At 41.1% G+C, this 24,375-nt stretch overlaps 1 protein-coding gene across 8 annotated transcripts in view; it reads left to right on the top strand.

The window, feature by feature from the left end:
* Positions 1-24,375, top strand: part of il1rapl1a (interleukin 1 receptor accessory protein-like 1a) — a 277,030-nt gene that overhangs the window by 199,607 nt on the left and 53,048 nt on the right. The window lies entirely within an intron of this gene.

Genomic DNA, 24,375 nt, shown 5'->3' with positions numbered 1-24,375 from the left:
CTTACTGTAATGGAGTCGTTTGGTTTGATGGATGCCTCGGGCGTGGGTTTCTATCTATTGCTCCCATTATACCTCTGTCTGCATCCCCTCACTGTAGAAATATCTGTCTGCACATTCAGCATAGCCTGCAAGCATGGTGATTGAGGTTATGGCCAATGTAAATGTACCATTTGGCACAGTGAATAGGAGGTGCAGAGGGCAAGAAGAAATCGAGGGGAGGGGAGGAATCGTCTACCTTACATTACCTCCTGTAGAATATCCGCTGTGAGTGTGGAGACGCTTTATGTACTGTGAATAAATACATATACAGTACAAATCAAAAGTTTGGACACATCTTCCCTTCACTTGAATGAGAAAGTGTGTCTAAACTTTTGACTGGGACTGTACACAAGTGTGTGTGTGTGTGAGACAATAAAATACATATGTGATTGCTGCAGGTGTTTCGTGTCTTTGCATGTAGTGTTTGCTTTATTACCTGCTCACTGTATCGGAATGTATTGTTGCTGGATTTCAAGTCTCCAGAAGGCACTGTTGCATTTAAGATTCATCCATCAGGGTTTGCAGCAACCTGATTGCCCTTGCCTCTCTGAGCTAGATCTCATCTCTGAGATATGGCAACACGCATATTGTATGTGCAGCGCGTGTGTGTTGGAGAGACAGAGAGTGTTGTTTGCGTGTGTGTGTGTGTGTGTGTGTGTGTAATGAGGAGCTCAGGTGTAGGGAGGTGATCCAGGACATCGTCTCATCGCAGTAAAAGGCTCCTTACAGTTCTTCTGCTATAAGGTCACCTTCAAAAGCATGCATACTTCACAACCTTATAAAATGTTACGGCCTGTGTGCACGTGTGAGTGGGACCGCGCGCATGTCTTTGTGCGATTTATTTATTTATTTTGGCCGTAGCTTGACTTTCACCTGGCGTATGTGGGAGAGTACGAAGGCAGAAGCAGTCAGCAGAGACACAAGGAAAGAAGACTTTGGTATCCACCTCCACAGTCTGTTCTCCCGCCCCATCTATCAAGCTGAAGATGGACAGATGGATGGAGAAGCAGCGATTAGTGCTGATATTATCCTGAAGAGGGGGGAGAAGAGAAATGAGTGGGGCAAGATAAGAGGCGTGGGGGTGAGAAAATGAGATGGGTTCGCTCTCAACTGAAACTGTTTCCATCTCTCAGTCTATATGCTCGGGTCTTGCGTGAATACGTTGTGCCGCCTGCAGTGTGCCGGCCTTGTCGTCCTCAGTTACATGTCCTCAGGGAGAAGATGATAAAATCACACCTGAGATAAGTGTTACTCCAGCAGTTGACTTTTCCTGACTCCTCCTACACACATATAAGCACCTGTACACACATATGTACGTTAATCCCACCCATGAGAAGCTGGTGCACACACTGTAAAAGCACTTGATATGTGTGAGATGTGCAGTACTGTCTGTACTGTTTCAGCATCCAGTATGTCCTGCATATAGTCTGGCATGAGATTACCAAGGATATCTATGTGACATGTTGATCCGCACGCTTTTAAAACCTATGAATTCACTGAGCAGCTGAGTTACTCGTGAAATTGTGTTATTACCAGAATAGGGTGGAGCAGAATGGCTCATTAGTTTAGGGTCAATGATCACTCTCGTCATTAACTAATCTCTCTCTGTCTCTCTTTCTCACCCCTAACCTCTCCTCCCCCTCTCCTTCACCACTCCCCTGCTCTTGTTCTCCAACTCACTTCATCACTATTCATCAGCTGTCCTCCTAGACTCTAAGCAGGCCAGGGTTCACATTGTTTTAATTCAATTAAAATTGACATCAATCTGCATGTGACGAATGAAATTTACATCCTCCACAATTAATCTAGCCTGACCTACCCCACTCCACCCACGCACACACCCTCAGTCTCTGGTTATTATCATTATCTAGGTCCATAGGGCCGGTACCAGAGCAGGAGTGAAATTAAAATCATAATTCTGTCTTTTGAAGCTTTTTGAAGTGTAGGTTAGTAATTAAATGGCATTTTTCGGTGGCTGGGAATGCACATCTGGAAAAGACATACCGATATTTCTGAGGCTGTTGAGATGAGATATTTAGCCTCTACATACTCAACAGCTTGAAGTACGTTCATTTCTGCATGCCACAAAACTTCCTGCAGTTAAACCTGCAGTGCAGAACTTTTACATATAGATGAACATCCGTTACATTCAGGCCCTTACCAAATGAGTTCTCACAATCCTATCACCACCAGCTAAATCTCCTTGTATTTCACAGTACACAGAGTTTTTAAATCTGGTGTCAGAGGTGACATTCCCCCGCTGGCTGGATGAATGCATACTGCTTTATGGGCAGAGCATGCACACCAGAGACTTCCACCGTCTGAGCAGCTACCTTCCGGTTAGTCCTCTGCTAACTTGAATGTGGATAAAATCATTTAATCACGTGGCTCTTCTAGACTTTCCAAATGTTATAACTGACTGAATGGATCAAATTCTGATAGTGAAACGAGTCATTTCATGGGGGTTGTGTGATGCTTAAAACAATTTATCCACTGTTTTACAGCCTGAGAATAGCGAGTAATCTACGGCGGAGCCTAGGATGTAAGCAAAGTGTTATTGTAATAACTCTCACTGCCAGAAGGGGGAGATAAAAGTCCCGCACTCCAGCTTTAACAAGCTAAAAGACTGAAATTCTAGTGCTGGGTGCAAACGGTCAGAGGCTCAGAACCACTGAGGAAGTCAGCTGACCTGAATTTCTGTTCATACATCAGTGGCATAACCAAAGTGGCCCTCCATCCTTTTTAGAAATATTTCAAAAATACAATGTTTTATATCCCAGTTGGATTTTGAAACACAGATTACTGCCATGTTGTTTGTACTGGTCTTCCTATAATAGCCAATCAACAGTTTTAGTTTATTCATATCTACAGAACTGAAAAAACTCAATAATTCTATATAATAATATTAATAATATTTTATTATTTTATAAAATTTCCACTGGCTAATTGTTCTTTAAAAATGGGCTTTGAGATGCTGCTTCTGCTCTATAGAGCTCTAAGTGGCCTGGTCAACAGTTTTTATATCAATCCAGCATTTTCCTCAGGTCTCAACTCTCCATCTTCTTCAAATTCCCAGAACTGATTCAAGGAATACTTTGAATTTTTTTTGCATGAGATCAGGCCCTGCAAATTCACTTAAACAATAATATAAAACTAAAGCATAATGGTCGCTCTTATATTTTAAAACATTTCTTTATTTTGTCTAATTAGATGCCCATTCATATGCTTTGTATTATTCAATCCACCTTCACAGAAATAGGTTATTAGTTAGTTCTTTTGAAAACAAGATCATCTGGTGAGGACAAGGGCACAAATTTTTATGGGCTGGAAAACAATTGGAGATCCTCTTAATCAAAAACTTCAGCCGCTCTGTATCTTCCATGAGAATTAAAGTATTTTGCTGTTTAAAATGTATGGAACTCTTCAGGTATATGCAGTATCAAATATGGCTGGGCCTTGACAAACGTTTTCATGAGCACTGCCTTTATAAGCCTGCTCCTTATGGCGGTGGACAGCTCATGTGGTGAGTAGTTTCACAGTCACAGGTTGTCATTTGTCATTTTTGCTTGGTTGCCAAGCTTCAAGAAGGCGCGTCTTACCTAATATGAGCTTGTCAGAGTGCAGACACCAGGGAGGAGAGTAGAGATATGGACACTTGAGAGTGTCATGCTGCAGGTGAAGGCAAAACTTTTCGTTGGGAGCGTGATGGACAATAAATGATTGCCCTCATCCTTGAAGTATATTTGTTCAGTTGCTGTATGCGGGCTGGCCCCCAACAAGGCTGCCAGTGCAAGCAACACTGCAGGTGAACGAATGGAGCAACAGCAGAATGCTGATCGAGTTCACAGGGGTTCTTGCATCCCGTCTTGTTGTTGGCAACTGAAAGTATTCGGTGTATGTTGCACATCGTATGCTGTGGCCTGTCAGTCGCTGGTACAACCGGAGAGCTTAGTGGTGATTGTATCTCCTAGCCTAGACCTTACAGCAAAATATTTTACCAGTATTACTTGTGCTGTGGCAATAGGAAAAAAAGCTTTTTTACCATGTATTCTCCTCCTGACATAAATCACTCACGTTAGTGCAGCACTTTGCTTTCAATCATTTCTCTCTCCCTCTCTGTATGCAACCTACACATTACAATGTATGTTCAAGCAGCTACTGTAAGCTATAATTTTGCTTCCATTTTGTGTCCAGTCCCTGTTCTGAAAGACAAGGTCCTTTTAATCTTCACGCTGGGATAATGATGAACACGATATTTAAAGTATATGCATGAATTACTGTAAAATTTTGTCCCTTCAAGCAATGTTGGAGCTGTTTCCTACAGTCCCATTTTAAAACACAGCAGCTACTCTAGCACTAATGGTCACATTGGGTCTCATTCATTCTGTGCTTAAACAGTACATACAAATGTTTTAAGCACAAATCTGGGATTCATCAAGATGTTCTTATCTGAATTTGTTCTTATTTTGTGAACAACTTTAGAGCTACCTTAGACTATGCATATGCACAAATCATAAATGTCTCACGGTCTAAAAAAAAAATATATATAGTCAATATTTATTCAATGTAAACTGTGTATTAGAACCACAATTATTTAAAAAATGATTGGACCTAAATATACAACATTTAAAAGTGTGAAATTGCTAATACACAATTTATTAACTAATTATAAGATTAAAAACTAAGACATTGTAATCTATAAATCATCATCATAAATGTAATGAAATTATTAATATATTAAAATGTTCCTGTTCCCACTTTTAGATGACAATAGCTTATATATCGGAGTTTCCATATTGGAATATGACACTGATTCATTTCCCCCATCAGATCCGGCCGTGATATATGCAGCTGGTCAACCAGCAGCCTGTTCATTTCTATGCACATATTAGTGAATGAGGCCCGTTGTGTGGGAATTTTGTGGGTGAGCTTGTTGACTACAGTGTAACACCTTGTACTTACATTAATGGTTTTACTCTCATTCTCTGCCTGTCTTCCTCCTTCCCTTCACTAATGAATTTACAGTATATGTTGGCCGTTTTGACACTGATCATGTTATGGCCTTTGTTTCTCTGATCTCTCTGCAATCCCTGTTCTCCTTGCCAGCAATCCAGTGGTAATTGGCCCCTTACATCCTGCAGACATCCTCCTCTCCTCTCCTCTCCTCTCCCCTCCTCTCCCCTCCTCTCCTCTCCTCTCCTCTCCCCTCCTCTCCTCTCTCCTCCTCTCCTCTCCTCTCCTCTCCTCCTCTCTTTTCCCCATCGCCCCAACAGACAGTGAGCACCTAACTTTGGGTCTGTAGGCGTCGCCTCAACAGAAGAAATTTGCTCACAGTTCTTTTATAATCAGAACAGGGCCAGCTGCAGTATGGTTCTCATGGTGGGAAATGAAAAGGCTGAAGTTCAGTTAGGGGGCCCTAAATAACCATCTCATCATACAGTGTCCTTAAGAAAAGAACAACCTCCTTCCAATTAAAAGATAAGAAGGTGACCATTAACAACCACAGGGGACAGTCACAGAAAATAGAGAGATTGTTACACATCCCAGCCACAGAGCACCAATGGACACAGTCTTGGGCAAATCCTCAGAGTCCAAATTAATGAACGGTTTCAATAGGTGTGTGAGAGTCTGTAAGCATACAGTAATTTGCACACACTTTAGGGACATGTGTACAAATGTATGTGTGCACATCTACACTATGTGAATGTTATACAAAGAGTGTAAAGACATAGGAATAAAATGATTCCCTTCCCTGTCCTCAGAAATTGTTTCTCCAGTCAGCATAACACAAACCAAACTAAATCAGACAACTATACTACGCAAGGTTCATGTACAACCAATGACTGACATAATCTGCCTCTTTCTCCCATTCTCTCTGTGTGTGTCTGTCTCTACGTATGTCTCCACCCCCAGCTCCTTCCTGTAGAATTACAGAGCTTCATAAGGTTGATGCAACCCTCACTCTTTCCTTGTCACTCAATACTCTAAATCATACATATAGTGTGCAGTCAAAGCCTCTCAGCCCTGGGGTGGAGACAAAAAAGAGATCTCAGTAACACTAATATTAACTTGCCCCTTTGGTGACTGCTTATTCATGTGTTTCTGTGTTATCCTGCCCACTGTCTTCAGGTGCACTGAATGGTATACAGTGTGTATGTCCCTCTACATCATAGTTATTTTGGACCCAAAAGCGGTGCCTCAGAGAATGGTGGTTATGTCAAAATGAGTTTTTTTTTCTATTCAGTTTCTTCCAGTGAGTCCATGACTAAACGCCTTAACTGTCATTACCATTTTGTGTTGCCACCACTTTCCCTGGTACACAATGGAAATGATGTCTTTACAGCAGCATTGCTGCTGCTCTTGCTCTCTCTTTCTCTCCTCATCTGGCATCCCTGCACAGTTAGGGAGGCTGTCCAAGAAGCCAATGTCAGCATATACAGTTTGCTTGCAGTGTGTGTGTGTATGTGTGAGAATGGTTTGCTGTCTGTACCTTTGCTTGTGCCTATGCCTATACTGTAAGTCTGCGTGTGTGTGGGGGGGGGGGGGTGTCCATCACTCTGCATCTGTGCATTGCTGTGAATGCATACCTGTTTGTGCACTGTATGTGCGCATCCAGGCATGCCTGCAAATGAATGGCAGAGTTTCTGTTCCACCTGTTCCTCCCTGAAGCCGGTTGCCGCTTTGGACACACAGCCAAAGAAGAGCTGGTTGATCTAAAGGAAGAAAAAGATGGATGAGATGATGGTAGATTGAGTGATGGGTAGCCAAGCTACAGGTGGCCAGCAGATATGTAGGCTGATGATGTGGGTGAGATCATGTTGATGAATGTGTCTGATTGTCACATTCACCTTACTGTGATTACACTCACATTTTTTTCTAGCTACTCAGATGCTTAACGACAGGAAATGTCTCTTGTGACTCGTTGTTGTCTCCATGACCACCTCTGCTCCCTGCTAGCTCAAGATCAGATTACTGAATGCCTACTGTACCTCAATCATAAGTGTATGTGAAACAAAGAGAAAGGCAGAATGTGTTTAAAGCAGGTTGAGTCAGCGTTTATTAGACTTGCCAGTTTGCTGCAGAGTGATGTGGGTGTCACAAGCGTCATACAGGTTTTTCTCTCACTGTATATGCTCACCTTTTTATCACCTATCTCTCCCCTCTCTCTTCTTCTTGTGTTGTCACTCAGAATGATAGGAAGTAGAGGCAGGTAATTACTATGGGTGAGGGTTCTATCCCTGTCCTCTCATTTTCTTTATATTCTCTCCGACAAACCCTTACCTTCCTCTCGCTCACCATGTTGCTCTCTCCATCTGTCTCTGTGGTTATTTTTAAATCCTTCTAATTACCAATTTTAGAGAGATTAAAGAAACTGTCAGCTATTGTAGTTTTTCTGAATAAGCTGGACAATACTGTAGGCATCATGCCTACATGCTTACATGGGTTTGAATCCCAGTGTGGTGCAGTGTGAGGGTTGGATCCCTTCCTGCAGTTGTTGTTTAGCAGTGCACTGGAGCAGGCTTTATTCTGATTAACTGCATCACATCTGATGGATTCCAGGCGACCTCTCCACCCCTCAATATAGCTCTGGGAGCCTTTCAGGGGAAAAAGGCTTTCCTTTTTAATTAGACAAGAATTGAAATCTATTTGTGAATGCAGAAAAGGCCCTGCGCTGAATGAGGGATTGCTGAGTTCAGTCAGTGTTGAACTGACTACAGTCATCTCCCTCACCATTACAGCATTCACAAGTAAAGCAAGTGATGTGCTCTCTGCCTGTCTCTCTGACCCATCAGGAGAAAAAACGTCAATATCGTTTTTTCTCTCCAGGTGGGTTTGATATAATAAAGACATGACTTACGTATCTATATTACAGAAATATTACAGAAGTGTATGCTCCTACATCAGTATTGTTGTAGTACAGCTTCCAGCCATCATTATGACCTTTTTTTTTAAAGACTTACATCTTCAGTTGGAACAAATTGGCTTGGGGCTGAGAGCCATAGACAGAGAAGTCAGAAAGCATTGTTGGCTTTACTTTTTTCTTTGTTGACAATAATAAAAATATAGAAAACGATAACCTTATCCTGTAACGGAAGTGTCATGCTGTGTCTCTGCTTCACACACACACACACATTTAAGTGTATGCACACAAATATGCACTCTCATGTAATAAGCTAAATCCTAATACCCCCCTCTGGTGTCCATGCGGAGTATTCTACAGTGTATGTTGTGTAAGACTCTGTGAGTTTGATAAATAAAAGAGCAGAGAGCTCTTCCTCATAATCATGTTATATTTATGTTGAGGAGCAGAGGGAGAAGAGAGTTTCAGTGCCACAGCACTGTCCCTGGCCCTACCACTTACTAGCTGCAGAGAACCAGCTCAGCTTCAATGTTAATTACTTTCACGGTAAAATATCTGTTTAATTTGTAATGCAGGGGCCAAACTTTCACTTCAAAATGTTTGTTGAATGATTAAGTCAAAGAGTCTTGCTTGTATAGGAGAGTATTTGTTTAACAATCAGTTGTGGGTCATGTGATAATAGCCTTATTTCCGAGAGTTTCACCCTTTTCACTTTTAATCTGACTTGATTGACTGTCTCTTACCGTAATGCAGGATGTGTGCTTTATTGGCATTGTGACTCATCAGGTTTAGGGAGCAGATGCAGACAGGGCGCCACATACTGTATCCCTAAATGCTTTGCTTTGCTATTCTGCACACTCTTCCACACGCCTTCGTCTCGTGGCATCTGGGGCGTCTCACTGGGATAGCATGTTACATAATTAGCACCAAATTAACACTCAATTAGGCAACCCGTGTTGAGAGGGTGGGGACAGACTGTCTTCAGAGGCTTCAGAAATCACATCAGAGTCTCATCCACCACCTGGCCTGCTGAGAACATACTGTGTCACTTACATATAGACTTATACCTCATGCTTTTTTTGTCCATGTTTTATTGGGTGATGATTAGCGATTATACAATATACAACGGTTTAAACAGAATGTCTGCTGGCATTTAGCAATCACCGACGCGAGGAAAGATCAGGGTTAATGTGTTCCAATATGATGTGTTTTATGTTGTTTCAGCAAAAAGCTTTGATTTATGAATTGACCCACTACAAAGCTGGCTAGTTTATGATACTTGTGCTTCTCCTGAGAGTAAAGTGATAAAATTTGATAAAGGTCAACTTGAAAGTGTTCTTTTGTGAACCCGTCTGTGATAGTACCGTATAAAAAATTCCTCTGCTATGTCAGCCAAACACAAGTCCAGTATCTTGTGTTGTAGCGGTCTCTTTTCTCCATAGACTTCTTCACACAGTCCCCACTAGGAAGCAAAGGATTATAAAGAGACACAATTAACATGGAAGTCCCAGATTATTTCTGTATTATGCAGCTCTGACTAAAATAAGTAACCAAAACAGTGCTAAAGGGAACAATCTTTTTTTTTTCCTTTGGAAAGTCATGCAAGTGCACACACAACTACAAAATACTTGCTCATACATAGTAAAAAAAAAAAAAAAAGTCCCTCTCAGCTCTCAACCATCTCTTCCTCTCTCCTCACTTCTCTAACGTCATGCCCTCCTTCTCTCTTTTGCACACACGCTTACCTACTCCAGCACACACACATTCGCACCTCTGTCGGGGTGGGGTTCTTTATTTCATTAACAGCCGCTTGTACGCCAAAATTCATTATGCCAACCTTCTGTTCTCGTGCACCCAAGCATGCCAGCTAACGTGCGGAACAAATTTCTCCCCCCCCCCCCACCCTCTCTTTCACCCTTCCTCCCTCACGCTCTTCCCCCCACTCTTGCTAATAAGTATGTTTAGGATGTGATTCACCTGCATCAAAGGCTCCCTGTGAAGAGGCCCGCTTTGTATCGCTGGTCCCTGATTAGTCATTACTGTCAAACCCTCTGTGTTTCCCTCTGCTCCTATTCTTTGAAGTTAACAAGTAGTTGTATCCAAAATGCAAATAACGCAGATATCGTTACATTCTCCCGAGCCTCTTCGTCCTGTGATGCGCTGGTTTTGCGTCTTTGTGCAACATAACTTGAGTGGCATTTGCTTTCTTATTCCCTTTTATCTGAGCACAAAGGTTGTAAAGAGTGCTAATACCACAGTACTGTTGAGTGAAGTTTAAGAGAAAATCCTGTGATTTCACATGCAATCTTTAATGGGGTAGATTTGAGTCATGTTTGCTTTAGAGCTGATGCTTCACGGTATCAATGATTTTGTTGTGATTTTTGTTTTGTTTTTGTTATATGTGTTATATGATCATTCTGCTCATTCCTTCTGTCAATACTTAAATACAAAAAATGTAGCAATGCTAGATATTTTTTCATTTTAAATGAAAAAAGAAAAAAAAAAAGTTGTTTCATCTGAATCTGAAGTGAATTTCCACCCCACACAACAGACATTTGCCAATGCCACCAACCCTGTTGCCATGGAAATTGATAAGGTGGCACCTTGGGTTCGGCTGTGTTGTGACAAGTTATTCCGAGTGGAATAAAAAGGGGCTTTGTCTTGAAACAAAGCGGTGGCTTAGGAGGGCTCTCCAGCCCTCTGAGACTTGCCTTATTTATGAGACACCAGTGAACACACTGCCATAGAATAAAACAGCCAAACATGTCTGCCACTCAAACCTCCACTCTCCAGTGCTTTCTCTTGCCAATGAATATATTTGGATAGAGGACGATAAACCACTTTTAGTCCATTTAATTGTCTTTGCACTCACAATATCCCAGACATTGTGAAGTGGACTGAATGTGGAATAGCACAGCCCATCACTTCATTATTGGATTTTCAGAATTACGCTGATGAGCCCAAATAGGATGAAAAAGAAGAATCTGCACTCTGTACTTTGCTCTCCGAAGGTTTATCGTTATTTACTGTTGCTGTGCAATATTTAGATCATTCAGTTCTTTTTCAGGCACAAACAGTACAAACATCACATTATATACAGTAGATTCTTACCTTAAAATGATGGTGATCTCCAACAGGTGACTCAACTGAAAAGCCATTGGCTGTAACCCCAGGTAACCATATATACATCTTCAGAAAGCAACAATCAATCACAGGAGAATTTTAACACAATATGATACACAGACAAAACCTCAAAAGGAAAAGAAGAAAATAACAAACTAAATAAAAATAAACTAAAGAAAAATAAAATCAAGTAACAAAAATTGAAAGGATATGAAGAAAAACTAATAATAGTGTACAAAACAAATTCTAAATTCAACCTTTTGAGGGATAATGTGTCAAGAGTGTAGATTTAAGAAGCCTCTATCTTTAAAGAGTATGTCACCATCATAGTTAACATCCTCTTTGTTCACATCTCATGTTCTTTCTACTTGTCATTCCACCTCATACTACTTTTCCTGAGATTACTTTGCCTCTTTCACAACTAGGTCTATATTACCTCACCTTTTTTGTTTCTGGTACACACAGCAGCACTTGGTCAGAGTGTACAGTGTGTGTGTGTGTGTGTGTTTGTGTACACTGTGTGTATGTGAGTGGAGTTTTTTTTTTTTGTAGGGTAATAATTGCTGCTTGATTTGTGGTCAAAGAAGGTCAGACATCCTGCAGGGAACATGTCAGGCTTTTAAAAGCAGAGAAAAAAAAGAGCCCAGCCCTGAAACCGTTTAACCTCTCCAACCTCCAGGGAGGTCAAAGCTCTCAATCAGCCCCTCTACTTTTATTAGCTTAGGATTCAATGTAAAATACTGGCAAGAGGGTGGCTATTGGTCCACTGCACTTGTGTTGCTTGTATGCACCCGAGCATACATGTGGAGGCTGATATTTGTATGGACCCATTACATACTGTAGATAGTGGGTCAAACTGAGAAGAGCAGGGGCTAATAACAGAACTGGGGAGGTTTTCTGAGAGGTACAAGGGTCTACGCACCTTTCTTAGAAAAAACACTGGCAGGAACTGAGGTTTTTTTGGCATGTTTGTCTGTATCTGCCTGTGTGCACTTAAATGAAGATGCCTTCTTCAAGCCTCATTAACGCTAACACACCACTGTCGTAGCCAAATAATAAAGTCTGACCTTGAAGTGCCATTATTATAGCAATATAACTGGATCAACTCTTTAGCTGCAGTGGTCTCCTCCAATTATATTTAATACTAAAATGGCAGCTTTCCTTTCAGCTTTGTAGCAAAATGTTTTTAGAGTAACAAATCACAAATCAGAGTGCAGAATTTGTTAATGAAAGCTAAGCAGGATGTTCAACAATTGGCCTTATCAGACAGTCGGGCCTCTATTCTATAAATAAGAGTATAAAGCAGCAGTTCAACAGTCTGAAAAAGCAGAGGATCAAACAATTCTGTCTGGTGTTTTTTCTACTGCAAAGATAGTTTGCTTTTAAGAGGAATTGTTTTTGACAAAATATCACTATGTAATCTGACAAATATGAAAGAATAACAAAAACTTAGAATTAATACTATTTTATGGATATTTTTCAGTATTTTCCTGCATTGTGTTTAAAATTAAACCTCATTTATAGCAATAAAACCCAGTCATTAAAACCTTAGAGAGTATGGCTTATGGCTAAATGGCCCCTCCGTGCTGGTCCCATGACCACACTGTCATAATGAGAAATTAGGAGTCGGGGCCATGAAGGAAGTGCAGGAAGAAGTGATGGATTCAGTCCAGATGGTCACTAGCGCAGACGGGACAGCGGGAGCTCTGTTAACACTTCTCCACACTGCTGCAAACAGGCACATAGCAAAAACTGTTACAATACTAACAATAAACCCTGCCACTCCACACTATGTGGTGTTTATTTAGCCACACGCATCCTCTAATAATGCCATCAATGACAAGATCCATTAACAAATAGTAGGTTCTACACGTCCTGGGCACATTTGTAGATTACAACCAGGCAATTCTTAGCAGATGCTGTACCATTCACAGATATGTTTTTACAGTGGTGTAGCTTTTATCTCCTCCAGTTGATTGGGTACCACTCAAAACGCTACAGACAGATATGTAGTTATAGTGCATGTGAGTGAAGAAATGGTGCATCTGACACATGTCTAAAGAACTGCCGGTGTCCATGCTTCTATGTCAAGGAGGAGAAGTATGCAGTGATGGAGGCCTTCCCATTCACTCTTGGATCAGCGGACTCTAATGGCTTCTCATCAATTCCTCCTGTCTAGAGAAGTGTGTGTCATGACTCCTGTAACTACTTCTGACAAGAGTGATGAAGCACTTGTTAAAGTTGTAAGATTCTGCTGGAGTTTGAAACCTTTAGATATAAATCTGTGTAAAGGGGGATGGACAGAGACAGTGAATGAGGGGCAAACAGGGAGGGGGGGACCGTTGAGAGATGAGTGAAAAGGTGAGAGGAATAGCGCCCATGGTTTAGATGTGACAGATTGGAGAAAGTAGTGAGAGAGAGATGGGAGAGAGAGAGAAAGAGAGAGGAGTGAGAGAAGCTAATGATCTCCATCTGTCTTAGAAGGCTGGGAGAGAAGAGCATCGTTTGGCTTTTGATATCAGGGGAAGCAAACAAACACACGATTTGCAGATCTCACCCTGGCACTGTGTTATGTGACTGGCTTCATTTAAGTCAGCTTGTGAAATGTAGCTCAGAGACACCGGCTCTGTCATGCTAATGATGGCTGCTCTTCAGTAAGAGTGCTTGTGTAACAACATGTTTGTTTATGTGTGTATACTGTAGTATGCCAGAGTCTATTTTGGCACATATGCTTATGTATGTCTATGTTAATGTATGTATGATTGCGTATTTAGTTTTGAGTGGAATGAGTGTGCAAGTTTGCATTTTGTTTGTTGCACAGTGCTGATGATCTCAGATGAGACTTCTGAATCTCTAATTAGAATTTGGCACAGACTAGAAAAACTATAGTGGCTCTAACATCAAGGAGATGGAGTGTGTTGGCCATTATTGGGGCCACTTATGCTAGGTAGGAGTGTTTGTCTGTGTCTGGCTGTGAGAATACCTTCTCTTCTGCTTTTTATAGCTAGTCATAGCAAGTAAGAGTTACTTTATGAAACATTTCACTGCTGTGGAATGGAGAACAGAAAGCATAAAAAGTGCTCTGAATTCCAGGTGATTACTAGAAGACTGTTTTGGCTTACCTTGGGTTATTACATTACTACTGTATCTCACGGAAGTTTCTGCATGTAAAGAAATATGAAAAAGCCAAGTGCTTACTCTTACTCACATGCAATAAATCAAGGAAACCTTAAGGTACTCTTGAACTGGTCACAGAAAGAACGTTCTTCAGGCACTTTTAAGCAGAGCAAGGAGAGGAGTTATATTAAAAGCTTATTTAAAAGCATATTGGTTAAAACGGCAGCCAGTTTCTACCTCACAGGTTCCTCATCAGGGTGGAAACAGTTTTTAACTGTTTCTTCGTGTGTTGCAGACGGAGGCATAGCACCTCGAAGTTATGCACTGGCTGAAATAGTAAAAAATAAGCCTGAAAAGACAAGTTATTTCCCCATTCCTGCTCCTTAGCAACTCGAACTCAACTGAAAGGTTCCTGATGTCTGCCTGTCCTCATCAGCTATTCTACCCTCACTACCTGTTTTACCTGAGCAAAATCCATTGTGCATGTCTGCCCTATCGAAAAAGAACCAGGGTGCCAATTAACAGTTAAGCTGCTCTGAGGGAGACGTAAAAAAAAAAAATCATTAGGTCTGCTGAGGTAGTCGGCTCTCTCAATAACAATTTTCACAGGTGGAATAATAATACATTCTCTTTGTTCCCTTTTTTAATTATTGAATGCTATTCTACCTGATTAGCCCAAAATATTGATTTTGTAGTGTTAAATAAAAACACGTCTACACATGGATACAACATTCAGCATGATTCTCATTTAGCCATTTCTAATATTCTGTCTACTTCCAGCGAGTATGAGTATCCAGGAGATTTGAGATTTGTCTAACATGTCTCCATTAAGCTCAATCTACTGCATTCCTGTCCAGAAATAGAAATTTTAGGACATAAACACAGAGCTACATAGTCTGTCCCATAAGCACAGTGTTGTATTGCAATGCCTCCATCAGGTAGAGCTCTTTGCATTTCTTTAGCTACTGCATTTGAACTCAGGGTAGACACTGAAATATTGTCTTGCAGAGTGAACAGTCAGTAATCGAGACATCTCCGGATCATATCGAGGCTTGAACACCTCTCTCTCTTTGTTTCCTGTCACTCAATATATGTCGTCTGCTGGCAAAAAACACAAAATTATCTTATATACTATATACACAGTGAGATTAATGTAATGTCAAGTATTTTTTGTCTCTTATAATAGTGTAAATTCATCCCATTATTATACACAGATGAGGAGGAACAGTGGATTTGGTAAACTGCTGAGGTTGGTGTGGAGACGGGTCAAAGGGAGCTGATGGAGCAGATGGCAGTGAGGTGACTCTGCAGGCTGCCTATCTGTTCTATTCCGCAGTTGCCTCATGTAAATATCAGACCTGTATGCGCCACCTCAGGCAGCCTGTTGGCACTTCCAGTGTGTTTACACACCTGGATGGACCAAAAGCGTGGTATACAGCATGGCAAAAAAGAAAAGGGACGCACACATGAAAACACCCTTCCAATGGGATTATATGCTGTGCATGCTGATTGTAATGCGCCAGGACTGTGTTAATCCCCCACCCCCCTCAGGTGTGTATCCACCTGCTTTGGCTCTCTCCTGCATTGACTGGGTTGGCCTTGTCCTCCTGCTCTGACCGAGTAACACCAAGCCACTAGGGCTTCCGTCTGAACAGCCCGCAGAGATTGGCACTGATTAGAGAGCTTATCCTCTGTCATTGCCTACTGTCGGAGTAGCTGCTGCATGTTTTGATGGTCAGTATCTGTCTATGTCTGAAAATGTCTCTCTGTTCTGTCTTGCATGTGTCCTCTATCAATTCCCCCCACAGCCTATCAGCATAAGCTCACCCACACAGGTGTATTAATTGTACATTTTGCTTTACTATTTAGCAGGAATGGCTTCTTTATCATCACTCCACCACAGGGTTCTGTTATCTGAGGCTGACAGGAACGTGTGCGACCTGTATGAGTGTGTGTGTGTGTGTGTGTTTGCAAAGATGAGCAACCTACATGTGTTACCAGAGGATGGGAAAATGTTTGCTTCTAATGTTTGCTACACCTGGTAGCCAGGGTGTAGGCTGATGTTGCACACAGGCAGACGTTAAGAACTGACCTGCATTATTGAATGTGTACATGCTGTGTGTGAGCTGAGCCCTAATGGAAGGACGGTGTGGTAGTGCAGTGTACACTCTACCCATTGGGGAACATTAAAGTTCACAAAGATATTATCCAAGACACACGGCACAGATACACACATACATGCTGCCCGGGAAGAGCAGGAGCATAAGCTGGATTGAATGCAGAGAAAAGAAGCTAAGAAAAGAACTGGCAAGGTTTACTGAAAGGTAAAAAAGAGTATGGTGGGGCCACACCTGGGTCAGTGACAAAAGGATGAATAGATGACAGTGGGGGAGATAGCGACATACTTCTTGGTGAGATGGAGTGAAAGGAAAAATATCGCTCTTAGATTCAATGAGATAGGTTAAGAACAGAGCAGAGTCTTAGACAGATGAAAAGAGTGAGCGGTTCAGTTTGGAGAGGGCACAGGCAGACTATGCTTAGCCGCACCCACACACATTGTTGATACTGCATGTCGATACTTGATCAACAGTATTGTCGAGGCTAGCCTCTAAATACAAAGATCGTCTCCTCATCAAGTTCTCCTCCTCCTCTTTATTTTCTTCCCTACCATCCCTCTCTGTCCTCTTTAAGAACTCCTCCGTGCCTGTGTTTCTTCTTCACCTTGTCCTTTTCCACTTCATACCCAACCAAGCTCCCAGAAGCATGTAATGTTCAGCGCCAGCTCATAAAACAAACACATACTTGCACTATTTGCTGTATGCCATTTCTTCATGCTCATATTCATGAACTTTGAATGACATCACAGGTGCACACATACTCACATGCTCCGTTTTGATGTATTCTCACAGGCACATGTGAAGATCATAAACGTGCAGCGCATGCTTTCTCTTTCACACCTTCCTCCTCTCTGTCTTTTGCTCTCTGTTTGGCAGATGTAGTTGCCCTTCTTCTCTGAAATTACACTGAGATGAACACGCATGAGTGCACATGCTCAAGCACACACTTGCAGGGCTTTTGAACATAGAGAAGTGCATTCTCACTTGCCAAGTTTGCACACAGACACCTCCTGTGCTCACTGTGTCGAATTCTTCGGGGTTTCTTTGTTGTTGGACTATATGGGAACATTCAAAGATTATAAAATGGTTTGAACTCTTCCTTGTGAATGTTGCTCTTTGCTCCATGTGCAACTTGTTTTGAATAGAGCATCTGGCAACTGTAAGGCTGGAACAGTCATACTGTATCACAACAGAGTGCACAGCACCATATGTGTCACAGATCCCTTCAGACTGTAAGGAGGGATGATTGGGAAAGTTGTTTGTGTGCATATGGAAAGGAGCAGTAAGAGAGAGAGAGAGAGAGAGAGAGACTTTTATTTAAAGGGGACATGTCAAGCACATTTCCAGGTCTATATCTATATTCTGGGGCTTTGCTAGAATATTTTTTTGCAAGATTTACAGTTAAAAAAACTCATTATTTATCTTATACTGGTACTTAATACAGCCCCTCGGTTCAGCCTCTGTCTGAAACAGGCCGTTTCAGCTTCTGTCTCTTTAAGGCCCCCCTCCTGACTGGTCAGCTTATTCAGGGAACTGTGTCTCGGCCGACATCAACAAGCAATAGTAGTAGGATTTCACTTCTTTTTCTCATTCTTTACTCGAGATATAAACTTCTCAAATACATCCATACATGCTCAAGTTCAAATCCGAGGCTATGGAACAGACAGCCGTTTGTGGGCATTCGCGAACAATCTAATGTCAACACAAGGATGTAGTAGAGGTAACTTTGCAAACAGAGTGTTCAGAGCAGGCTGAAGCCTGAGCTTTTGACTCTCAGGGAGCATTTTTATATATATTCACCTCAAGTTTTGGACCTTTGACCATGTTAAACATTGATATCTGATATCATAACAGTATAAAAATAACATCACAAAAATCACAAAAAGCATGATATATCTCCTTTCATTCAATTAAATCTGGAAACTAAATCATTGTTGCTATATCAACAGCAAAGCAAAAGCCGCCTAATATCAGTCATTAAAGTCTCACTGTTTTTCTCTGTATGGCCCATAAATTTGAAGATGAATTACACCTGCATGTGTCTGTGAATACGCATACAAGTGTTGCATGGAGTGTTTTCATTTTTCTCCTCAATTCTGATACACAGGGGAGACCATTATATCTCGAGGACACTTCTGACCCTCTTTTCCCTCTGCCTCAGCATCCCTGCTTTCTGCTCAGTATTCTGTAAACAATAGACCCATAAAAATACTCCTTGTTCATTTCAAACACTTCTCACATTCTGTGACTGCTTAATTGAACCTCTTACTGACAGTACAATGCAACTTATTCTACCAACCTGCGCAAAATATAATCCTAGTTAAGTCTAGAAAAACTAATTAAGACACTCTCAATGAGGTTGCTTTTTATGTAGAGAACAATGCATTATTATATTGTGTGGAGGAGCATACCTCCTGAGCATTTGTTTTTGTAGCCACTTGAAGCTCAACTCAAGAAGACACTTTGGGTAATTGATGTTGAGTTATTGTGAAGGGCTTGTTAAAGTTTGTGAGGAGGGGAAGCCTGCAGGTGAGCTCTCCTGTACGAGAAGACGCCGGTAAGATTATTGGATCTAGCAATGGCATTTATAAGGGGCAAAGCTCTGTGGTCTCACACACACACACACGGGCACACATGTACAACCACATTGACATATATTGTGCACACACAACTGCTGAGAGGGCAGAATCAGAGCAAACCTCCAGCAATCAATAACACATTTTCTCAGTCTGTCCCTTTCTCTGTCACTGTCCCTATTTTTGTATCAATCTCCCACTTCATCTTTCCTTTTTAGTTAATGCTCTTTCGTCTTTAGTGAAATTCGTCTTTAATTGGTCTCCATGTAGTACTTCTTAGGTAATGAGTTGCCACTGGTTAACTAACATGTTCAGGGAAAGAGGAAGGAGCTGACATGCAGGCACTTGATTTTAATTTCCTCTTTCTTCTTATTTCACAAAGATATGGATTATTGAGGCCTCACAGCTGGAATCCCACTTTGAACAGCTTGATCATTGCCATGTTTCATAATCACATAGTCTGTTAGAGGGCTGCTTAGTTGGAAAAAGCTTGACTGGCTGCATGGTCAAACGAGGCCAATGGTTCCCACTTTTCAAGATGAAAGCCATTTGACGGTGCCAGTGACTGTGATGCACTAACCTGTCTAGCCGTATTTGTGGGATAGAAAGCACACTCCTTTCGCTTTGATGACGACGTATTTCAACTTTGCCAGAGCCAAGGCTCTTAGAGAGCACAACAGTGGTGCACAGTGGGGGGGACGTGATGTGGTTTAGGATGAATACATGTGCTTTTATTAGCTTCCTCTGGATGACACCATCCACCTCCCCACTCGGCTCCTCTCATGTGGGAAATGGTTGGGTCTGGAATTGAATTCTGTATACTCTGAGGTGACTTTATAAGGGAATCATACAGGATGGTTATTGCACCATCAGGAATGTAATGAAACTGGCACAAAGGTGACAACTGTACAGAGGAAGGTCACTGTTAATATATGGTGATCTCCCTCAGTACAATATAGGAGTCTGCCAGCCGTAGAGGAGAACTGAGACTTCTCAAGTCAAGCTTAGCAGTCTCCGGCGACTCACAAGGACTTTGTGTTTGCTCAAGTCTCCATCCTTGTATTTTCTTCTCCAGCTTCACTGCCTTTGCTGGTAAAAATACTAAAAAACCTTTGGGAGCCAATTTCCTGAGACTAAGGGACAGTGGCTGTATGTGTGTGTGTGCCCATGCATGAATGTGTGTGTGAATGTCCATCACTTTGTGACTGCATGCCCATATACTGAATATGGCAGTAATTTATACATTTGATTTGTTCTTATTTTCATCTTTGTCACCAAATTGCCAACAGCGTATCTCTCTCTTGCAAATCCCACATACCCACAAATGGGACAACTAACAGAAAAAAAAGCCTTGTGATCCAAGTATCTCAGCTCCATCCTTAATTCATTAATTTGCTGTTTCCCTACAGTCAGTCACCCAGAATAATCCATCGGGGAAGTCCAGTGAGCAGAAATGGCATTGTGGATGACTGATCACAAAGCTTATATTCACAGAGCCCCACTCTGTACTAATATATCTGCATATAGGCCTGCACACACACTTAAACACACAAAGTTTGATTTATCCACTCCTCAATAGCACTTAAAACATACAGTGAAGCAGTGAAGTAATTTCATACAGACTGTCATGTGTCAAAGCATCTCAGGCTTTGAAAACAAAAGCCCAGCCAATTGATTTATACATACAGCCTGCTACATTTTTTCTCACAATTAGGCATAAGCAGAGGCTCTGTCATTTTTTTTACTTCATATGTCACAACTTCCTTAACTTTCTACATAAACTGTAGCATCCCTCCAAAGCTAAGGGACTCAGCCTAACTGTCATGTGGTTTGAGAGTTTACAGAGATACTTGTGTCACCTTCTGAAATTAATTCAGCCCGATTTGCTGCAGAGAATAAACATTGCCCCTGAGGATACAGACTTAAATGTTTTATTAGGAATTATCGATCTCAGAGAATAAAACTTGCATAAGTATACCAGCGTGGCCATTCTGATCCCCTAAAGACACATATTCACACAGTAGACATTGATTGACTCTGCCCTGCATGGTGATTGATACCTGCACAGTATCAATTCACAGTTGAGAGTTTTGCTAAATTAAACTAATTCTCTAACTAGCAGAGTTGCAGCTTCTCCAATATTTTGTGTATGCTTATACAGTTTTGTCCTAAAGGTTTCATTTCCTAAGAACGTAGGAGTTGAATATTGCTCAGCGCCTGGTGCAATTAGAACTTGCAACCAGCACACAAATGCAGCATAATGGCATCACAACCACAACAATTTTCCTTGCACGAAGAGATATATTTCATTGATATTTAGTCCAAATCTCCTTTTTGTTTAACATGTCTTTTAAAGTAGCAGATTGACAGACAGGAGTGGAAATAAAACCTGATTCTAACCTTTAAAATGTAGCATATAATCAAGAGGGTCTTTCAAGAATATGAGATGAAAAACATGCATTTCTTTTCTCGTGATGCTCTCAAAACCTTTCATTAAGTTAACATTATGTTGTGTTTGCATGTTTATTAACCTGTTTATGTCTACTTTTGCTTAAACCAGAAATTCCTGTGTTAGGAGTTGTTTCCACAACCTCTAGATTTTAATGGTGCCCCTCGCCCCCCTGCATCATGATAATTGATGTATTTCCCATAAAGGAGTAGTAATTAAGATAATGAGATTTTCAGAGGCAAGTGAGGCATTCCAAAATGAGGGGGGGTGGGGGTGGCATGTTTCTCAACTGGTTCACTTTAGTTTTTACAATTTTTCCTTTCCATCCTCTCTTGTTTCATTATCTTCATTTCACCCGCTCTACTTTTCTTTCCACTGCTTCCTATCTGTTTTCTCCTTACCACATCTGCTCTCATACACAGCTTGTCCTCATTTGTTTGCCCAATGCATAATTAGCTATAGGATCACCCATTGTGTAATTATGTATAGCAGTTTGATATGTAATTAAAATTGTATCAGTATCCTGTGTAATTTGTGCTGTGTGATTACCTATTAACAGTGCAAACAGTTGTGCCTAAAAGCCCGTGACCGCCCCTCTTATAGATGTCACTGAGCTTCTCTGTCAGTATTTACATACCAGCAGGTGCTTTATCTGAGCAAAAAGCTCTTTTCAGACCAACACATAATAAACATTAACATTTGTCTACATCTCCTCACATGAACACTTCTTTCTGACAGCTTGAGTAATTGTTAAATACATTATCATTCAGGCTTTAACTGAGCACTTTACAAGACCACGCACTTTACTTCAGACGAGACCTCGCACTTTACTTCACATCACTTTGCAGAAAGACTTATTCCTCCTAAATAAAGAATAAACAGAGTACGGCTTTCAAACAGCTTATTAGAGAGGTCTTATAATGAGGTTAAAGAAGAGGGCTTGGGAGGACACTCTGAGGAAACATTTTAATGGGCTACAAACTGGCCTAAAAAAACACCTTTGCAGATTCACCGCTAAATAATTAGATGTGCCTGAAAAGTCTGATGTCAGGAACAGCCTGTTTTATTCAATAATGGGGTTTTGTGTGTGTGTGTGTGTGTGTGTGTGTGTGTGTGTGTGTGTGTGTGTGTGTGTGTGTGTGTGTGTGTGTGTGTGGGGGGGGATTGGTGTTTACCTCACGGGTCAAAGGTCATACCCTACTGTAAAAATGTAATGTATTGAGTTTTTACCATCAATAAATACATTCATGTCACTGTACACATATAACAGGGCAATATACTGTATATCAAACCTGTTTTATTCCAGTAAACTCTTTATCTGCAGCCGCATAAGCACTGTAATCATTTTAATTGTACTGATTTTATTACAGAACAGGAAATCTGTGACAATATCAAACGTGTCATGTTTGCAAACAGAGAAATGTAATGAGTTTAACATGGCTCAGTTTTTTTCATATGATGGCATAGCACTGCAAAAAAAAAAATGGTGTCAATTGTCATAAATTGTCCATATTGTAAAAAAAAACAACCCATTCAACTGTCTGTTATAAAACTGAACTAAAACTACACACATTGTATGTAGTTTGATACATTGGGACAAAAAGGCCTTGCACTGTGGCACAAAAGGTGTGACTTCCAGATTAGAGGCATTGATCCCAGTGTTCTTTGGTCAAGCAGCTGCTGTTAATGCACATGGGTTCAGTGCTGTACTGTGAGAGAATCAGTGCACATTTCTCTTTTGAATTCAGTTCTTTTCATCAACTTTCCTTGCATTTGCAAAACTTTTTAGGAATCTTGCTGCTAGTATTAACAATAAAACTTACACGTCACTGATAGATGTTTACAACTCATGATAATGACATTTCCATGACCGGAGTAATTGGACTGCAGTGGATGCATGCACAGAAACTGCCAATGGGTGCATATAGACAGGCAGAATGTGGGCACAATATATCCTTACATTAAGTACAGTATTTTGCAGTTTGGTCTCGACTTTCAGAGGCACAGCCATAAAGCAAAGCTTGGTGCGCTTTATCTAAACATGCAAGAAAAAATACACATAAGTAAATGCGTCATGGATATTAAACAAGTTATTCTTGAACTCTGGCCTCTTTTGTGTATTTAATAGTCCCGACAATACTCTGATACAGTTTGTCCTAATCTCTACACCACCTCACCATTGCTACAGTAAAGAATTCTCTTTATGATGCTTTTGACAATATGTGAAAGACCTCCCAGACATCTTTTTTCTATACATATATTTTTATTGGATAGCGACAGTGGACAGATGACAAGAAATGAGGGGAGAGAGAGAGACAGGGAATGACATGCAACAAAGATCTGCTGCCAGAATCAAACCTGGAACGTTGCGGTTACGTGGCATGCATCTTAACTAGTAGGCTATTGGGGCATGCCCCCCAGTAATCTTTTGTATATAAGTGTTTTTCAGTAATGCTCAGAAAGCAAGCTTTGAATGTGTGTGAACATGTGAGTGTGAGGTAAGAATTACTGAAAAAGAGCGCTCATGCTCAGCAAGCCTGCCCTGGATAAAAGAATTTAAAGACAAATGCAAAGACTGTTTTCATCTTTGTGAGCAGCAGGGTACCTCATGATCAAAACATCTCATCTAAATGTAGACACAGCAGCCTCTCCATTTCTCTCCCCTGGTGTCACTGTTTAGTCGTGTACATACAGCACCCTCTTTCTGTTCTCTTAACCCCTCAACCCTGAAGAGCACAACCTTCCTTGCAGAACACACAAATGCTTTTAACAACAATAAAACTGCTGCATGTTCTGGCATTCCCCAGAGGAAGGACTTCAGCAGCAGGTCTGACATCCACCGTATGGATGATTAGCATCATTAGAGCATCATCTGGTCCCTCTCACTCAGACACACAGACACTCCATGATGGCTCTTCAAATGCCTAACACTCATGCAGATTAAATGGTGGCTTGTTCTTGGCAAAGCAGTGATTAATTTATGATTAGAAGTAGGTCAGATGAATGGAACCCGAGGTCTATAGACACCAGTGAGCGATGTGTCTTCAAAGAGGGAGTTACGAAAGTGTGAGGAATGAGGATGGACATAAAGGG

The sequence above is a fragment of the Thunnus maccoyii genome, chromosome 11, assembly GCF_910596095.1.
Source record: "Thunnus maccoyii chromosome 11, fThuMac1.1, whole genome shotgun sequence".
In the NCBI taxonomy this organism is placed as follows: domain Eukaryota; kingdom Metazoa; phylum Chordata; class Actinopteri; order Scombriformes; family Scombridae; genus Thunnus; species Thunnus maccoyii.
The sequence above is the reverse complement of the archived record's forward strand: the minus strand, read 5'-3'. Positions and strand labels throughout refer to the sequence as shown.